The sequence below is a fragment of the Manis pentadactyla genome, chromosome 6 (genome assembly GCF_030020395.1).
Source record: "Manis pentadactyla isolate mManPen7 chromosome 6, mManPen7.hap1, whole genome shotgun sequence".
Classification (NCBI taxonomy): domain Eukaryota; kingdom Metazoa; phylum Chordata; class Mammalia; order Pholidota; family Manidae; genus Manis; species Manis pentadactyla.
In genome coordinates, this window is record NC_080024.1 from 118,723,847 (window position 1) to 118,739,529 (window position 15,683).

The 15,683-nt window shown below is 35.1% G+C and overlaps 1 protein-coding gene and 1 non-coding gene across 6 annotated transcripts in view; one reads left to right on the top strand and one right to left on the bottom strand.

The window, feature by feature from the left end:
* Positions 1–15,683, top strand: part of YES1 (YES proto-oncogene 1, Src family tyrosine kinase) — a 79,902-nt gene that overhangs the window by 11,986 nt on the left and 52,233 nt on the right. The window lies entirely within an intron of this gene.
* LOC118922779 (U6 spliceosomal RNA) lies at positions 1,333–1,440 on the bottom strand. Its single transcript, XR_005028882.2, has one exon. It is a non-coding gene; the product is annotated as a U6 spliceosomal RNA (small nuclear RNA).

A 15,683-nucleotide genomic window follows, 5' to 3' on the forward strand; every position in this document is an offset into this window, starting at 1 on the left:
GTTCTGATATATTCCTTTCAAAGTATTAAAAATATTTTTCCTTTATAACTTACAGATTTTGTGTTTTAAGGATATTTTCCATAGCTGATGATCATTTTAAAAATGCTATTTATAGGTTATTTATATTTATTTATTTATTTTTAAGATCTTATTTTTTTTAATTTTGGTATCATTAATCTACAATTACATGAAGAACATTATGTTTACTAGGCACCCCCCTTCACCAAGTCCCCCCCACAAACACCATTACAGTCACTGTCCATCAGCGTAGTAAGATGCTGTAGAATCACTACTTGTCTTCTCTGTGTTGTACAGCCCTCCCTGTGCCCCCTGCCCCACATTATACATGCTAATCGTAATGCCCCCTTTCTTTTTCCCCGCCCTTATCCCTCCCTTCCCACCCATCCTCCCCAGTCCCTTTCCCTTTGGTAACTGTTAGTCCATTCTTGGGTTCTGTGATTCTGCTGCTGTTTTGTTCCTTCAGTTTTTCTTTGTTCTTATACTTCACATATGAATGAAATCATTTGGTACTTGTCTTTCTCTGCCTGGCTTATTTTACTGAGCATAATACCCCCTAGCTCCATCCATGTTGTTGCAAATGGTAGGATTTGTTTCTTCTTATGGCTGAATAATATTCCATTGTGTATATGTACCACCTCTTCTTTATCCATTCATCTACTGATGGACACTTAGGTTGCCCCATTTCTTGGCTATTGTAAATAGTGCTGCAATAAACATAGGGGTGCATATGTCTTTTTGAAATTGGGATCCTGCATTCTTAAGGTAAATTCCTAGGAGTGGAATTCCTGGGTCAAATGGTATTTCTATTTTGAGCATTTTGAGGAACCTCCATACTGCTTTCCACAATGGTTGCACTAATTTACATTCTGGTTATTTTTTGAAATATTACAAATAATTTAGCTTCTTTACTCTGGAATTTATATTTGTATATGTTGTGAGATAAGAATCCACTGTTTTTCTTCAGATGATACAGCTCATTAGTGTTTATTAAAACTATCCTTTCCCAGTGATTCAAAATACCACCTTTAGCATGTACAAATTCTTGTACTTCCAGGTTTGTGTCTGGGCGCAAAGGTACTTACTTTGCATGGTCCACACAGCTTTAGGATGATGGTCACAACCACTTAACAGCAAGAGCAGCACTTACCATATATTGAATATTGTCTTTGTGCCAGTCCCAGAGATAAATACTCTAACATATTTTAACTAATTCACTTCTCACAAAACCGTAGGAGTTAGGTATTTTTCTTTTGAAAATCTGGCTTAAATGTTCTGACATATAGCCATTTTATTTAATGAAAGGATTTTCTTTTTTGTGTGAAATACTTCATGAATTTGCTTGTCTTCCTTGCACAAGGACCATGCTACTGCTTCTCTGTATTGTTCCAATTTTTAGTAATGTACTGTCAAAGCAAGCACTGAGTTAGGTATTCTTAATATCTTAATTTTTCTACAGATAAAGAAATAGACTTCAAGAAATTAACATTTATTCAAATTACAGGCTAGTACTCTAACCAATTCTCTAACTCTGAGCCTATACTCTTAAAAATTAGATTGTGATTGCTAGTAGGGCAACTTTTCTTCTTTTTTTCTTCTTTCCTCATTTTTCTTCAAAACTTTCTTGGCTATTCTTATGCATTTACTTGTCCATATGAACTTCATTTTGATTTTGACTTCAAGAATGTTAATTATTTAGATTTATTTAGGAAGAATGGAGATCTTTATAATAATGGATCTTACTGTCTAAAAGTAAGTGATATGTTCCTATTTATTGATTCTTTATATCCCAGTTTTATATTAATATTGACTCTGATCAATTCTTTATATCCCAGATTCTTTATATCCTAGTTCTATATTCTTATTATTGATTCTGAACATTTTTGTTAAACTTATTCATAGGTATTATTTCACATGTGGTTTTAAAAAAATGTTATTTGGAAATAATTTCAAGGTTACAGAAGAGCTGCAAGAGTAGTACATAGAACTAGATCCTCCTCACCTAGATTTACCAGTTGTTAAGATTTTGTCACGTTTAATTTTATCATTCCCTCCTGTGTATATGTGTATTCCTTCACCCCTTTCTCCCACTACTTGAAACATATTGGTTCATTACCCTAAGTACTGTGGTGTGTATTTTCTAAAAACAGACATTTTACTACACGACCACAGTATAATTATTGAATTCAGGAATTTTAACATTACTAATAAAATTGTCTAGTATGTAGTTGTTATAGGTTGAATTGTGTTCTCCCAAAAGATAGTTAAACCCTAACCTACAGTTCCTATGGATGCGACCTCATTTGAAAATAGGGTCTTTGCAGGTGTAATCAAGTTAGGATAAGTCATACTGAATGGGGGTGGGCCTTATTAACTGACTGAGTCTTTGTAAGAGGTAAATGCCAATGTGACAACAGAGGCAGAGATTGGAGCCATGCAACACACCAAGGAACCTGCCCAATGGCCAGCCACAATCAGAAGTTAGGAGAGGGCAAGAAAGAATTCTGTCTAGTTTCAGAGGAAGCATGACCCTGCCAACATCTTGACTTTGAGCTGCCAGCCTTCATAACTTTGAGAATAAATTTGTTATTTTTAAGCCATTTGTTTATACCAGCCTGAAGAAACTAATGCAGCAGTCCATAATCAAATTTTTTCCAGTTTTCCTAATAGTTTCCTTTATAACTCAAATCTAGAATCCAGTCTATTACATTTAGTTGTCTTACCTCTTTAGTCTCCCTTAATCTGAACAGTTAATTCAGCCTAATTTATCTTTCATGATGATGAAAAGTCAGGCTACATGTTTTGTACAGTGTACCAATGAGGGTTTGTCTGGTGTTTCCTCATGATTAGATTCAGATTATGAATTTAGGGCAGAAATACTACATTAAGGGGCATTGTATCCTCCCTAGTACAGTCCATCAGGAGGCAGACTGTATTAGTTGGTCCCATTATTGGCAGTGTTAACTCTGCTTAGTTAAGTAAGGTGGTAGCTGTCAGGTTTCTCCACTATAAAGTTAGCATTTTTCTCTTTTTAATTAGTAAGTTGCCTGTGGGGAAATAGTTTTATTCTCCATCAGTGAGTCTTACTGGCACTGATCACTGCAGTGTTGCTTGTGAAATAATACTTTTCTAACTATATTTCCTTCTACACTTACTAGTTGAGATGATGTGAGAAAACCTTTCTTCCTCATTTGTTTGTATAAGAATGGCTTATGGATTCATTTTTAGTCAGTGGGTTATAATTGCTTAGTGTCACTATTCATTTTGATGATCAGGTTTATCTTTTTTTTGGCCTGCAAGATCCTATTCTAGAAAGCCCCTGTGTCTTTTGATACTTACCTTTTCCTTTTCATTACTACTTCATTTATCTTGGTGTAAGATGTCCCAGGCTCATCTTGTATTTACCTTGCTCTTGCTTTGGAATCTGCCACTTCAGATGTATCAAGATCAGAGGTTCCTTTTAGCGGATATGTGTGGTTTTGAATGGTTTGTTTTTAAATTATATTTTATTACTGGCTAATTTTTGGTGTATAAAAAAGCTACTTATTTCTCTGTTTTGCAACTGCTCTGTAGAAATCTCATTTCTGATGGTTTTTCATTTAGTTCTCTTAGATTTCTCTGAATAATGATTATGTAGAAGCAGTGATTATAATTCCAATTTACTGCAAATATTTATCCATTTTATTTTGTTCTAATTGCATTGGTTAGTACTTTCGGAACAGGTTAAAATGTCGTTTTGAGCTTTAATAAGATTGTTTCTAGTGTTTGCCATTAAGGCATGATGCCAGAGTTTATTTGAGCTGTAGCTCTAGATGCATAAAACTGTAGAAGGATTCTTCTATTTCGAGTTCATGGAGGGTCTTTATTAAGTAGGGGTGCATACTGATTTAAAATTTTTTTCTAGGCTTTTATTTTTTTAAATGGCTTTTCCATTTTTTAAGATATGATGAATTAATATTATGAATAGACTTGCTAATACAAAACTATTCTTATATACTAAGAATAAATTACCTATTTATTTCTAGTAGAGAAGCATGGAACAGTGGTTATGAGCACTGACCAGTATAGTAGGGAAAGGGGAAAAAAAACCTATCTAAAGGAAAACTATTTTCTCTGTACACTACCACAGAGCACCTGGCCACTGAATATGTGGGATTCTTCCCATAACAACCAGTTTTCCAACACCAGCTGGGTGTCCTTTGTTTCAGTTCTGATGCTATTTACCTGGAGACCTGGAGTTAGCATTAGATCCTGTTACCGGCCAGAGTGCTGTTTTTTTCCCCCAGGATCGTGTCTCAGAGGTGACAAAGAACGGAGCAACCAGCAAAAAGCTCTTTTAGTGAGTGAAAAGAGAAAGCTCCTGCTAATCATGAGGGGCTGTTAGCGAGGATGCCGTCAGGGCTGTGGTGTCTGGGGTTTGTATTGCCTTCTGAGAGGAGGAAGTCCCACCCCAGGACCTAATGGAGAACTGAACAAATGACCTCACAACTCACTCCTGATTGGCTGAAAGTACAGTGCTTCATTTGCATAGGGCACAACCAGTCAGAGCAGCTGAGGTCTATCTAAGTGAACTTTGAATGGCTGAGTTTTATCTGTATAGGGCAAAACTGGTCAGAGCAGGTGAGGTCCAGCTAAATGGCTGAGTTGGATTGGGGGTTTTTTTGTTTTTTAAACTTACAAGGGTCCTGTTAGCTTCCTGCATCCTACTATCACCTGTCTCAGTCCCGCAATTTAAGTGTTGAGTCCCTCAAGACTGCCTCCCTCCGGCTCCCTCCCCCAGGTGCCAGTTTCAAATAGTGGATCCTCAGGTTACCCACAACTTCTGTTCAGCCAGACTATAAATTGGGAGTTCCCACAACCCCCTCCAGTTTGATAATTTGCTAGAATGGCTAACAAAGTCCCAACCACTGAATCAGAATCTTGTCGTTGATGCCTTTGGGAACCTGTCTTGCCAATGGGGTTCAGCCCCGGGCAAGTTCGCTGTGGCTTCAGTGTGACCAAAGAAAATGACAGCAAAACGTTCTTGGGGTTTAAGGGTTATACCCAACTTTATTTCCAGGTGGCAGGTCAGTCACTAAAATCCTGTTCACTCAGAGCGAGACTGCATGCGGCAAGCAGGTCTCTGCCTCTGGGCCCCTCTGTCTGCACAGTCGTCCCACACAGCCGTCTTCTGGCCCTCTGTCCTCGGCGCTGCCACCACTCCAGCCTCTGCTCTGCTTTCCTGCAGCCTTGCGGCCCTGCCACCATGTCGTGCCCAGAGCACTGGCGGGAGCTCTTTTTATAGAGTCATCAGCCATGTATTGCCCACAGGTGTGCAGTGAGCTAGTCAACCAGGGCCAGGTGAGAATCCTGGCCACAGGAACTCTCATTTTATCCACAGAACCCACTCTCTACCCTTGGGGCTTTCCAAAAGTCCTTACATTTATGTAAACTGGGTGTGGTTGAATGGGAGTTGTTATGAATAACAAAAGGTGTTCCTTTCACCTTTATTGCTCTTATCACTTAGGGAGTTCCAAAGGTTTTAGAATTTCAGCTCTGTGCTGGTAATGGGGACGAAGACCACAAATATATATTTATTATTAACCAAAATATCACAGGTAGCTTCTAGCCACATGGGACCGTTTAGCCCTTGAAATATGGCTAGTCCAAATTGAGATGTGCTGTAAGTGTAGATAGACTACACACCAGATTTTGAAGACTTAGTACAATAAGAATGTAAATAATTCAACTTTTTATATTGATTTGGATGTATTAGGTTAAATCAGATATGTTACTAAAATCAGTCTCAGCAGTTTTTTGCTCTGTTTTTTGCTTTTTTTAATGTGGCTAGTAGAAAATTTAAACTTACATATGTGGTTTATTTTATATTTCTGTTGGACACAGTGCTCTAGAGCCATCTGCCTGGTAGTAACTGTTATCTTGGATAAGCTACATATTATATCTGTGCCTCATTTTCCTCATCTTTAAAGGAAGAATAAAAGTAGCCCTTAACTCTCATATGGTTGTTTTAAGAATTAAGTGGGTCAGTATGTGCAAGAGCACTTAGCAAAATGCTTAGCATATAAGCACATAGTAAGCCCTTAATATTACTCTTCCTATTAAGAGTACATACTGCATGAGAGCAGGGACGTTGTTTTGTTCACTGCTGTATCTCCACTTTTTAGGCTTTTAGTAACATATTTTTTGAATGAATGAATACAGAGAATCTCTGAGTAACTTAGGTAATGGCTGGGAAAGGAGGTTTCTTGATAACCCAGAATGTCTATTGAAAGAATACCACAACCAAGAAATTTGTAATCCCTAAAAGACAAATGGCCTGGATTTCTCTCAGGCTAAATCTGTATATGTAAAGGTTAGAAAAATAAAAAGATAAATTAGATATGTTTTGAGATTAAAAAGCAAAATAACACATTTTTATTATTTGTACTCATTTTCAGGGCTGTCCTAGACTGAATAAAATTTTCTTAATCTGAAAACAAACAAACCCAAAACTATAGTCAGTGATCATGTATCTGGTATGGTGGGTGAGGAGAGGATGCTATTGCTGATCCTTAGTGACTGTGGTATATTAGGGGCTTTCAGTGCAGTTACTTCCCCCAGAAAAAAATTGCAATTATCTACTGACTGAGTAATGTTATTTGCTAGTAGTCTGAGAGAGGTTTCTTAAGGGTGGGAAGAGAGATTTACCTGACTCGGAATCTCCAATAGATCTTTTGCTTACTCCCCAACTTCTTGGCTCCGTAAGATTGCAGACCAACTGTGTCAGCATTAGGCTGTCAGCATAAAATAAGAAGGAAGCTTTTCCTTATGCCTTAGAAGAGATTAAAGACCATAGGATTAATTTATTCTTTCAATGTCAGATAATTTACCCATGAAATGTATAACGTGTGCTTTTTTGTTTTTTAAAACAAGATTTAAACTTTTTTCATGCTTATTGATCTATTTAGGTTTCCTGTCTTTTTCACTGAGTTAATTGTATTAATTCTATTTGACTAGTCACCCTTTCTCCATCTAGTTCTCAAAACTTTAGTACAGAGACCTATACAAAGTTCCCATTTGTTGTCTTCAATTCTTTGTAGCAGTATTCTCATACCTAATACTACATGTACTCTTCCCTTTTTGTGTCTTGAATAAGATTAAATCTAGTGATATATCTGTTTCATTGATTTTTACTTGTAATTCATGTTGTAATTTTTCATTATAATAATGAAAACTAAAAATGACCACATTAAACACAGAAAAAGAAATCTCACTATAATTTACAAATAAAAATCCTCTTTTGAGTTTTAACTTTTGGTTTTTCCTCATTACCTTTCTAGTAATAGGTGTATAAAGGCTATGAATTTTGCTCTGAACACAGCCTTTGAAAAGTTGAGGTAGAAAGTTGCTGTTCTTTTTATTTTATAATTTCAGTTTGTGTTTCCTCTTTTACACAAGAATACTGGATTGTGAAAAACAAATTCACCTTAGGATAAATCTTGAGAAAACACTTTGTGTATCATTTCCTTAGATGTAACATATTCTGTTGTCCTTACTCAATAAATGATAAAACAGAAATATAAGAAAATTGTTCCCATTCAGAAGTAATTGATGCATTTATAGGTAACTTGCTCTGTGGAATTATGTCAGTTCCCAAAGCATAATAAAATATGGACCTTAATAATAAGATGAATGTTGACATAATTCAGTTCAATAAACTTTTTTACATACTTGTCCTGAGCAAACAAATACTGCTGTAATATATTGGTAAGAGCACAAAATAGTATCAGGATTACAAAAATTCTTAACTGGTTGAATTCTGATAGTTTTCCACAGAATATTTGTGGCTCCAGTTGGAATCTTCTACTCTTTTACATGATAAGCCTTAAAAATCAAGTGTGTTCTTTTAATGTTTTAATAAAACTTTAGAAATGTTGACATATCTACATGCATAGTTATTATATATATGTTTTAAAAACTGAATTCAGGATTGAAATAGTATAGCACAGAAGTTAAGAAAGAGTTCAGAAGTGTTTATTATACCAACCTTCCAGTCTTAATTTTTAGGTCATAACTAAGGAACTGGAGACTGAGAATAGGTGATCATAAATAGTATAGGGTGAAAGGCTCCTCATGTAAACGAAGGTAGAAAGAAAACTTTTCTTTGATTAAAAACTTTGTCTCCTTTTAATGTGACATTTTCATTGGTTGAGATTAAAACCATTTACACTATTTCCATATTAAGTTTTTACTTCAAAAAGCTAAAGCAGGCAAATTCATATTTTTGGAGATTCAAATTTTACATGGAATGAATTCCTTCAGAACATATATCATGCAGATATATTTGATTTTATGATACAGATATGTCCTTGGTGTGCAACTAGTATATGTAGAAATTTATGTACCAAATCCTATTTTCCCATAAATTTTCATTTATTCAAGTGTCTATAAGGTTCCTACCAATTTTTAAGTGGGAATTATAGCAGTTGCTAAGTAATAAGTGACCCAGAAAACTGGTATTATCAGTTGTTGCCACTCTGAATTGATGTCAGAAATGCCTAGAAATGGTGAGCATGCATTTTATTTTGTCTTTTTCATGTAGCTGCTGTCTTCTTGTCACCCACATTCTACTGACAATTTGAGACTGGAGCAGTTGTTGAAGTCATAAGCATTATTAAGTCTTTATAGTTTAAAGAAGGTATAGATAACTGGTAAATTAATCTGATATATGTTAATTTAGTATGGATTAAATTTTTTTAGTTGTCTCCACTCCATTCAGTTAAGGAAGCCAGATTCAAACATTAATTTTGTTGACTAATATTTATCTTCTGGGTCAAGTCCTAAACACTGATGGGGGAAAAGAATCTGTAATTCAATTCAGCAAACTTCAAAAAAATTTTTTTTACTTCTACTCCAGGCAGGCACCATGTTAATTAAAGTCTTGAGAGAAGAAGGAAACTGCCCTCTCCTCTTGTCAATTAAGTATGCAACTTCTTTAGGTAACCCCAGAGAATCTTGTACTGGAAGTTTAAAGTTCAGTAGCAGATCAGGAGAAGAGAGAAAGGCACATTCAGGAAATGTCTGGTGGAAATTGGATTTGAGGTTTTGAAGGATTAAAATGGATGTTCTATGCACAAAATAGAACACAAAGGTATACTTCAAAAAACTTTTAAAGTACAGCATTTTAGACTTTTCATTTAAAAATCAGTTATTAAAGGGAAATTTGACAGTGCCAATTTTCAAAAAGCATAATTTTTAACTCAAGGAAATCTTTTCTATCAAAATATTTATATACAGTCAGTTCTCATTATTTGCAGCGGTTATGTTCTAGAAAGTCTGCATGAACATTGAATTAGTGAATACTGAACCACAATTCCTAAAGGAAATACAAGGTTAGGTTCCTGAAAGCCTCTGGTTACAACATTTTCATTGACTAATACATAATATGAACAAAGACATAGAGAAGATGAAGGTGAGTTGCTTTCTGATTATTGTAAATAGGTGTGCTTAGTGCATAGGAATAAGAAGTCAATCATATACCTGAGTGGTGGCTCTCAGATATCACAGTGGCTACTCCTTATCTGGTATGTCTGTTAAAATACAGGCTCCTAAATTCTACCTCCCGAAATTCTAGTTCAGTAAACCTGGAGTGACAGCCAGAAATCTCCATTTTTAATAACTACCTCAGGCTATTATAGAGCTACATGTTTAAAACTTAAAGTTTTAAAGATGTTCACTTTGTCAGTGGTAAATCACTGGAGCTCTGGAGACTTACTGCCGCACTCAGTTACTGTAGTATTTAGCCCTCTGTTTATCAGGTTCTGCGCCTGTATATGAGGAAAATAACAGTAATTGATTTGGGGGATATTTTGAGAAGTAAGATAATCCATCTTAGGTGCTCAGTACACTGGCTATGACATACTATCTGTTCATTAATGTTTGCTGCTTTTTTTGTATTTATCATTATCATCTAATTAAGAGAATTTTTTTTCAACTAGATTATAATTCAGTTAATTATTTTACCCTGCATTGTTAATCAGATTATTTATTGGTGTATTACCTTGTGTTTAGTTAGTTCCTTTACTCATTTATTTATTCATCAAAACATTTTGAAATGCAGTGAATATGCACAATATTAGATACAGGGAATAGGAATGTTATAACTGCTTTTTCTCAATTTGCTTGCATTTACATCTGGTAATTGATAACTAAATACATGGTTGGTAAAGTCAGTACTTTATTGTTTGGGACAAAACAATCTAATGTAACAATTAATTTGAGTTAATTCTTAAACTTAAATGCCAAAGTGGTATAGAAATTGTTGCGGGCTTCAAGTCATTTAAAGGTATAATTTTAAAATAGAACACAAAGGTATACTTCAAAAAACTTTTAAAGTACAGCATTTTAGACTTTTCATTTAAAAATCAGTTATTAAAGGGAAATTTGACAGTGCCAATTTTCAAAAAGCATAATTTTTAACTCAAGGAAATCTTTTCTATCAAAATATTTATATACAGTCAGTTCTCATTATTTGCAGCGGTTATGTTCTAGAAAGTCTGCATGAACATTGAATTAGTGAATACTGAACCACAATTCCTAAAGGAAATACAAGGTTAGGTTCCTGAAAGCCTCTGGTTACAACATTTTCATTGACTAATACATAATTTGTTCTATGTGTACTTCTGTTTAAAAGCACCGTATTTAATAAATACTGTTGATTCATTAACAACGAGCTCACAAACAGACTATAACTCATGTCTGGATGAAGTTTATCTAACAGTTTATGCATTAAGGTACATCACATCTTCTTGGCTTGGGAACACTAGATAGCACTTCAGCACTAACACCTGGAGACCATTTCAACAGTGACATCAACAAAAAGCACACACACAGTGGAACAATAGACTGTGGACAGGACACTTGTTTATAGTGTGAGAGCCTGTGCTGGGTGGAAGGCAGACATGTGGATCTGGCAACTCAGATTATCACAGCTCTGTGTATGTCTACAAATGACCACAAAAGAGCATTGATTTTAAGGGGTGGGGGTAGGGTTACAAATATGATTAGCAAGCAGGCTAATTTGCCAATATGTAATCTATGATAATGAGAATTTGTTAATGACACTTTTATAGTAGTGAATGTTGCAGAATGTCTTCTGGGCTGACTACACAGTTAATAGGCAAAGATCCTGTTCTGGATTTCCTAAGCTCCCCTGCATGTATCACTGAAATTAAGCACATTTATGTCAAGCACCCCAGGTGGGTCCAATGTAGTAACAAGAGTTTTAAGAGTAGAAAAGGCAGAAGACTTAAATGTAATGGATGGAAGCAAGGCTACAGAGATTGGCATTGTTCCTGTCTTTGAGGATGAAGAACGTGCATAAGCCAAGGAATTTGGGCAGTCCCTAGATGCTGGAAAGGACAAGAAAACGAGTTCTTTCATGGATTATCCAGTAGGGAGTACAGTCCTGGCAACAGGGTGATTTTAGCTCAGTGAAACCCATGTCAAATTTCTGAACTATAAGGTAATTTGTGTCATTTAAAGCTACCCAGTTTGTGATAATTTATGTCAGCAATAAAATAATGTGAATAGAAGTTATTATTAGAAATAGATCATAGGTAACTTGGTATGGCAGAAATCAAAATAGAAAACACTGAGACAAGATCTTCTGAGTTCACTTTCAACTTCTGATTCTGCCACTAGTTTTGTGACAAAGAGCCAAGTTACTTAACCTCTCAGGCCTTAATGTCCTCATTTGTAAAACAGGGATAATTATAGCGCCTGTCTTCAGTGGTAGTTGACTGGATTAAGTAAGTTCATCCATCACCTTTTAACTAAATATATCTGCTATTTGAATATGGTGAGCATGGAGGAAATTTTCAGTTAAAAAGAAAAAATTTGCTTTTAATACAAGAAGAAATTAGCAATTATATTTAGTAAATGTGCTGTAGACACTTAGAATTAAAAGTTTTGGCCATATATATGACAAAAATGTATCTCAAAATGGACATTTTTCTACCAAAATGAAATTTGGAAACTCAGCTAATCGTTTACGGTGCCTGTTTTGCTTAATGTAAGTAACCTACCATGCTTGTTTTATTATCCTTAAAGGAAAAAACTAAAAAAAAACTTTTAGTGTTAATTGTGTATTACAAATAATAAATATCAGGTGAAAAATGAACCAGCATGTGATACATATATGAGCTTTGAGAAATCTGTGTCGGGGCCAAGGAACAATATGGTAACTCACTGCTCGCTGTTTTATCCTGGTCTTTCCAGTTCAACCAAGTTAAGCTTTCAGATTCAATTTCGTTGTAACATTACATTCATACTTATGTTAGAGAGCTGTCAAAAGGTTATGCAATGATTTTTCCCCACGTTTTTTCCACGTAAGGTTTTCTTCTTTTCAATTTGGAACAAGATGTGAGGAAGGCATTTAGAGAATGCTAGCTTAAATTTTAAGACGTGATTTTTGAGATTTCTCCCCGTTTTTCTCTTTGGTTGTCTAGCTAAAGCATACAGTATAATTAAAAACTTTCTTAGAATATCCTTGTATCCTTTTCCTTTGTTAAAAAAGAAAGTTTACTTTTGTAGTCTGTTTTGCATCATTAGCTGTTGAGATCAGAATTTCAGGAAGTTAAAGAGGATAATCCTTTTTACATGTTTCATGTTGATAACCACTTTTTCCATTCATACGTAGTTTATAATCAAATAGGTATAACTTAAAAATTGACTACTAATATATTCTTGTAGCTGTTTTACTTAAATAAAATCATTCTCTTGAAACATTTAATAGCTTTTAGTTAATTGATGTAGTAGTAAGCTGAGTGTTTTGATTGCCTGGATTCATTTTTTAAGGGAGCTCACCCAATCTGGGTTAGAGACCTTCAGGAATTTAGAGTTGATACTTAGAATCCCTCTGTCTAGCTCTAAAATGAAGATCATAGCTCTTTAACTGTTGGTATCCATGTTCTACCATGTGAAGTAAAGAGCTGAAAAGCCGTTCTGCCACAAGAGAGAAGAATGAAGCAGATGAATAGGATAGCAGAGGTGAAGGGTGGAGAGAGACCAGCAAACTTGACGGGGATGTGAGGGGGGAGGTGGATAACAGGGAGGAGTGGAGGAGATGGGGACAAAAGGGTTGGGGACAGAGAGAGAAGGACCAGGGGAAAAGAGAAAATGAACAAACTAACTTTCATTTACTGGAATTCCTGGTTCTAGTTTTTTCTTAGGACCTTGAATTCCATGAGACTAAAACAAAAAACAAAAAAAAACCTTTTTGCGTAAGGTACCTCTAGTCACATTCTGTCCTTGTAACCAGAAGAGCATTAACCAAAACAAATACTTGATTTTGTTAGGGTATGTTCTAGCTGCTCTACATATAGTATCAGTTAATTCTCATAATCTTGCAAGATAGATTTTTTTATTCCTCAAAAAAAAATAATAAAAGGAAATTTAGGCTTAGGAGCAAGTAAGTAATTTGATCAAGGATCACAATGGCTAATAAATGACAGAACCAGGATTGCAATGTAGGTGTAACTCCAAAATCAGTTCTTATTCATTCACTCTGAAATATTTATTGGACATCAGCTGTGGGCTAGACAGTAGGCTAGGCTACAGTAGAGACAATCTGCTGTCCCAAAGTTCACAGTTTAGAGGATAGAGAAAAACAGTAACAATTAAGTGTAGTAAAAGCTGAAGGGAGGGGATAAAATGTGCTGTAAGAGCACATGAGAGGTCAGAGAAGAGTCCTTAAACGTTTAAGACCTGAAGGCTTGAGTAGTCACAAGACAAGCTTAAGGAAAGAGATAGGTTGTGCCAAGCATTTATGAAAAGAACAAGGTGAGAATCTAAAATAAATTCAGTATGTGGGAATCAAGAATGCAAAGAGATGAATGGAAGGGGATGAGCCAGAAGAGGTAAAATAAATCATGCCGGCCCTTCTATTTCATATTAAAGAGTTTGGACTCTATATTGGGAGCAAGAGGGGCCTGGGTCGTTGAAGGCTCCTAATATGATTTTTTTGAAGCAAAACATTGTTCACACTATATCCAGAAAAGACTGGAGAAACTGTAACACTAGAGGTATGGAGGTCAGTTAAGCAAGTTTTTGCAGTAATCCACACTGTAAATGACTGACAGCCTAGGGAAGTCATAGTTGACAGAGAAGTGAAAGAATTTCAGAGATTACAGGTAATGTTATCAAGTCTTGGTGACTGATTAGATATATGGGACATGGGAGGGGCATGAGTTAAGAATGACTCTCACGTTTCTGACAGAGGCAGCCATATACTTAACATTCATTGAGACGTGTGACAGAAAGAAGTAGATTTTGATGGGAAAGATGATGGGTCCCATTTTGGTCACAGTAAATTTGAGATTCCTGGGAGGTGTTCCAGTGGATGCCCAGTAATAGACACAGCTTAAAAGCACCTCTGATAATGAGTGGATGTTGTGATGGAATGAGAACTGATCTTTCATCAGTTTATGATTCTGGAAGAGAAGGCCTGTAGATATGTTTTGATAATGTTAGATGATCTGAAAGGCTTTTTTTCATTAATTTAAAAAAGTAAAATAATGTTCTCTTCCAACAAATTGCTCAAAAGTCATTGGTTGTCTTTGATGTTCTGTGTAATTACCATCATTCTGTAGACTTATTTTTAGAAGAAACAACAGGCCTATTTAAAGGCAAAGTTGGTACTTCACATATCCTTTTACCTTCTAGATAACCAGGGCATTATATTGTCATTGATTTTGAATGAAACAAAAGCTAAGAAAATTGAAAGATAACATTTAAGAACTTAGTGTGTGCCAAAACGATAGCTTTTTAAATTATGACAGGGCAGAAAGTCAAAAATTAAAATGTCTTTTAACATATCTGGCAATTAAAATTTTGTAGGAAACATTTTTAAACTTTGTATTAAACTCTAATAAAAACAAAATAAACTGTTCACTTAAAGAACTACAATTTGCTTGAGAAAAGATACTGGGTAGCAAAATAAGTTTTAAAAAAGGACAGTGTTTTAAAAGAAAGTGGTTATAACTTCTGTACATCTAAAATTCTTTCAAAATAAAGCTTTTTATAACTGGAAAAAAGAATGTGGTTTTAAACCTACGTAATATGAATAAGTTACAATTAAATTCTTGAATACCAATCGAACTTATTTTTAAAAACTTCTTCCTTACCCCTATTACTAGAAACAGTAGCTTGAGTGTAGGAGAGGAGAGGATACAGTATCTGCTGATTCCTGAGAAAAGGCTAGTGGTTTAACAGAATGCAAGGCCTGAAGCACAAGGTGTCAAAGATCAGAAAGTTTCCTAGTCTCTGAGAGCTGTTAACAGATTAAACTGATTTATTTCTTGCCTTGCTTCTCTAAATTCATCTCCAGCCATGTTCCCCAACACGGGACTTACTTTACTTTTTTTTAAACACATCTGACTGTCCTCGCTTGTTGCTTCTTTTGCCAAGCTCCTTCTCCCCAGATTTCTGATGCATTAACATCATGTTTATAGTTGTGTATGATTTATAAACCACTTAAACTTTAAATCTATTGACCAAACATACATATAAAAGTCAAGATTTTGTTACAGCAGAAGCATAGTAGAATTAATATTAGGAAATTGGGAAAAATTAAAGAGCTTTGGGTAAATTTTTATTACACTTATATTTCTTAAAATGTATGTTTA